The sequence below is a fragment of the Musa acuminata genome, unplaced genomic scaffold, assembly GCF_036884655.1.
Source record: "Musa acuminata AAA Group cultivar baxijiao unplaced genomic scaffold, Cavendish_Baxijiao_AAA HiC_scaffold_36, whole genome shotgun sequence".
In the NCBI taxonomy this organism is placed as follows: Eukaryota; Viridiplantae; Streptophyta; class Magnoliopsida; order Zingiberales; family Musaceae; genus Musa; species Musa acuminata.
The window spans coordinates 85001-90000 of record NW_027020318.1 but is presented as its reverse complement, the minus strand read 5'-3'; positions in this window follow the sequence as shown (position 1 = coordinate 90000).

Below are 5000 nucleotides of genomic sequence, written 5' to 3'. Positions count from 1 at the left end.
CCACCCGGGGGGTTCCAGGGTGCTGAGATGGCTGACGTTTTGCTCCGCTCACGACGGTCGCCGCGGCACGCAAGAACAGGCCAAAAACTGGCCAAAACAGCCCAAAAACGGGCCAAAACTGGCCATTTTTTGCTGCGCGAGCGAGCGGAGAGCGGCGAACAGCGAGCGAAGCGCGAGGCAGCACCGTCCCTGCTATACGAAAGCCCCATCCAGCCCTGTGCCACCCGGGGGGTTCCAGGGTGCTGAGATGGCTGACATTTTGCTCCGCTCACGACGGTCACCGCGCCACACAAGAACAGCCCAAAAACAGGCCAAAACAGCCCAAAAACGGGCCAAAACTGGCCATTTTTGGCTGCGCGAGCGAGCGGCGAGCGGCGAACAGCGAGCGAAGCGAGAGGCAGCACCGTCCCTGCTATACGAAAGCCCCATCCAGCCCTGTGCCACCCGGGGGGTTCCAGGGTGCTGAGATGGCTGACGTTTTGCTCCGCTCACGACGGTCACCGCACCACGCAAGAACAGGCCAAAAACTGGCCAAAACAGCCCAAAAACGGGCCAAAACTGGCCATTTTTGGCTGCGCGAGCGAGCGGCGAGCGGCGAACAGCGAGCGAAGCGAGAGGCAGCACCGTCCCTGCTATACGAAAGCCCCATCCAGCCCTGTGCCACCCGGGGGGTTCCAGGGTGCTGAGATGGCTGACGTTTTGCTCCGCTCTCGACGGTCACCGCGCAATGCAAGAACAGGCCAAAAACTGGCCAAAACGGCCCAAAAACGGGCCAAAACTGGCCATTTTTGGCTGCGCGAGCGGCGAGCGGCGGACAGCGAGCGAAGCGAGAGGCAGCACCGTCCCTGCTATACGAAAGCCCCATCCAGCCCTGTGCCACCCGGGGGGTTCCAGGGTGCTGAGATGGCTGACGTTTTGCTCCGCTCTCGACGGTCACCGCGCAATGCAAGAACAGGCCAAAAACTGGCCAAAACGGCCCAAAAACGGGCCAAAACTGGCCATTTTTGGCTGCGCGAGCGAGCGGCGAGCGGCGGACAGCGAGCGAAGCGAGAGGCAGCACCGTCCCTGCTATACGAAAGCCCCATCCAGCCCTGTGCCACCCGGGGGGTTCCAGGGTGCTGAGATGGCTGACGTTTTGCTCCGCTCTCGACGGTCACCGCGCAATGCAAGAACAGGCCAAAAACTGGCCAAAACGGCCCAAAAACGGGCCAAAACTGGCCATTTTTGGCTGCACGAGCGAGCGGCGAGCGGCGGACAGCGAGCGAAGCGAGAGGCAGCACCGTCCCTGCTATACGAAAGCCCCATCCAGCCCTGTGCCACCCGGGGGGTTCCAGGGTGCTGAGATGGCTGACGTTTTGCTCCGCTCTCGACGGTCACCGCGCAATGCAAGAACAGGCCAAAAACTGGCCAAAACGGCCCAAAAACGGGCCAAAACTGGCCATTTTTGGCTGCACGAGCGAGCGGCGAGCGGCGGACAGCGAGCGAAGCGAGAGGCAGCACCGTCCCTGCTATACGAAAGCCCCATCCAGCCCTGTGCCACCCGGGGGGTTCCAGGGTGCTGAGATGGCTGACGTTTTGCTCCGCTCTCGACGGTCACCGCGCAATGCAAGAACAGGCCAAAAACTGGCCAAAACGGCCCAAAAACGGGCCAAAACTGGCCATTTTTGGCTGCACGAGCGAGCGGCGAGCGGCGGACAGCGAGCGAAGCGAGAGGCAGCACCGTCCCTGCTATACGAAAGCCCCATCCAGCCCTGTGCCACCCGGGGGGTTCCAGGGTGCTGAGATGGCTGACGTTTTGCTCCGCTCTCGACGGTCACCGCGCAATGCAAGAACAGGCCAAAAACTGGCCAAAACGGCCCAAAAACGGGCCAAAACTGGCCATTTTTGGCTGCGCGAGCGAGCGGCGAGCGGCGGACAGCGAGCGAAGCGAGAGGCAGCACCGTCCCTGCTATACGAAAGCCCCATCCAGCCCTGTGCCACCCGGGGGGTTCCAGGGTGCTGAGATGGCTGACGTTTTGCTCCGCTCTCGACGGTCACCGCGCAATGCAAGAACAGGCCAAAAACTGGCCAAAACGGCCCAAAAACGGGCCAAAACTGGCCATTTTTGGCTGCACGAGCGAGCGGCGAGCGGCGGACAGCGAGCGAAGCGAGAGGCAGCACCGTCCCTGCTATACGAAAGCCCCATCCAGCCCTGTGCCACCCGGGGGGTTCCAGGGTGCTGAGATGGCTGACGTTTTGCTCCGCTCTCGACGGTCACCGCGCAATGCAAGAACAGGCCAAAAACTGGCCAAAACGGCCCAAAAACGGGCCAAAACTGGCCATTTTTGGCTGCACGAGCGAGCGGCGAGCGGCGGACAGCGAGCGAAGCGAGAGGCAGCACCGTCCCTGCTATACGAAAGCCCCATCCAGCCCTGTGCCACCCGGGGGGTTCCAGGGTGCTGAGATGGCTGACGTTTTGCTCCGCTCTCGACGGTCACCGCGCAATGCAAGAACAGGCCAAAAACTGGCCAAAACGGCCCAAAAACGGGCCAAAACTGGCCATTTTTGGCTGCACGAGCGAGCGGCGAGCGGCGGACAGCGAGCGAAGCGAGAGGCAGCACCGTCCCTGCTATACGAAAGCCCCATCCAGCCCTGTGCCACCCGGGGGGTTCCAGGGTGCTGAGATGGCTGACGTTTTGCTCCGCTCTCGACGGTCACCGCGCAATGCAAGAACAGGCCAAAAACTGGCCAAAACGGCCCAAAAACGGGCCAAAACTGGCCATTTTTGGCTGCGCGAGCGAGCGGCGAGCGGCGGACAGCGAGCGAAGCGAGAGGCAGCACCGTCCCTGCTATACGAAAGCCCCATCCAGCCCTGTGCCACCCGGGGGGTTCCAGGGTGCTGAGATGGCTGACGTTTTGCTCCGCTCTCGACGGTCACCGCGCAATGCAAGAACAGGCCAAAAACTGGCCAAAACGGCCCAAAAACGGGCCAAAACTGGCCATTTTTGGCTGCACGAGCGAGCGGCGAGCGGCGGACAGCGAGCGAAGCGAGAGGCAGCACCGTCCCTGCTATACGAAAGCCCCATCCAGCCCTGTGCCACCCGGGGGGTTCCAGGGTGCTGAGATGGCTGACGTTTTGCTCCGCTCTCGACGGTCACCGCGCAATGCAAGAACAGGCCAAAAACTGGCCAAAACGGCCCAAAAACGGGCCAAAACTGGCCATTTTTGGCTGCACGAGCGAGCGGCGAGCGGCGGACAGCGAGCGAAGCGAGAGGCAGCACCGTCCCTGCTATACGAAAGCCCCATCCAGCCCTGTGCCACCCGGGGGGTTCCAGGGTGCTGAGATGGCTGACGTTTTGCTCCGCTCTCGACGGTCACCGCGCAATGCAAGAACAGGCCAAAAACTGGCCAAAACGGCCCAAAAACGGGCCAAAACTGGCCATTTTTGGCTGCACGAGCGAGCGGCGAGCGGCGGACAGCGAGCGAAGCGAGAGGCAGCACCGTCCCTGCTATACGAAAGCCCCATCCAGCCCTGTGCCACCCGGGGGGTTCCAGGGTGCTGAGATGGCTGACGTTTTGCTCCGCTCTCGACGGTCACCGCGCAATGCAAGAACAGGCCAAAAACTGGCCAAAACGGCCCAAAAACGGGCCAAAACTGGCCATTTTTGGCTGCACGAGCGAGCGGCGAGCGGCGGACAGCGAGCGAAGCGAGAGGCAGCACCGTCCCTGCTATACGAAAGCCCCATCCAGCCCTGTGCCACCCGGGGGGTTCCAGGGTGCTGAGATGGCTGACGTTTTGCTCCGCTCTCGACGGTCACCGCGCAATGCAAGAACAGGCCAAAAACTGGCCAAAACGGCCCAAAAACGGGCCAAAACTGGCCATTTTTGGCTGCACGAGCGAGCGGCGAGCGGCGGACAGCGAGCGAAGCGAGAGGCAGCACCGTCCCTGCTATACGAAAGCCCCATCCAGCCCTGTGCCACCCGGGGGGTTCCAGGGTGCTGAGATGGCTGACGTTTTGCTCCGCTCTCGACGGTCACCGCGCAATGCAAGAACAGGCCAAAAACTGGCCAAAACGGCCCAAAAACGGGCCAAAACTGGCCATTTTTGGCTGCACGAGCGAGCGGCGAGCGGCGGACAGCGAGCGAAGCGAGAGGCAGCACCGTCCCTGCTATACGAAAGCCCCATCCAGCCCTGTGCCACCCGGGGGGTTCCAGGGTGCTGAGATGGCTGACGTTTTGCTCCGCTCTCGACGGTCACCGCGCAATGCAAGAACAGGCCAAAAACTGGCCAAAACGGCCCAAAAACGGGCCAAAACTGGCCATTTTTGGCTGCACGAGCGAGCGGCGAGCGGCGGACAGCGAGCGAAGCGAGAGGCAGCACCGTCCCTGCTATACGAAAGCCCCATCCAGCCCTGTGCCACCCGGGGGGTTCCAGGGTGCTGAGATGGCTGACGTTTTGCTCCGCTCTCGACGGTCACCGCGCAATGCAAGAACAGGCCAAAAACTGGCCAAAACGGCCCAAAAACGGGCCAAAACTGGCCATTTTTGGCTGCACGAGCGAGCGGCGAGCGGCGGACAGCGAGCGAAGCGAGAGGCAGCACCGTCCCTGCTATACGAAAGCCCCATCCAGCCCTGTGCCACCCGGGGGGTTCCAGGGTGCTGAGATGGCTGACGTTTTGCTCCGCTCTCGACGGTCACCGCGCAATGCAAGAACAGGCCAAAAACTGGCCAAAACGGCCCAAAAACGGGCCAAAACTGGCCATTTTTGGCTGCGCGAGCGAGCGGCGAGCGGCGGACAGCGAGCGAAGCGAGAGGCAGCACCGTCCCTGCTATATACGAAAGCCCCATCCAGCCCTGTGCCACCCGGGGGGTTCCAGGGTGCTGAGATGGCTGACGTTTTGCTCCGCTCACGACGGTCACCGCACCACGCAAGAACGGACCATAAACAGGCCAAAACAGCCCAAAAACGGGCCAAAACTGGTCATTTTTGGCTGCGCGAGCGAGCGGCGAGCGGCGAACAG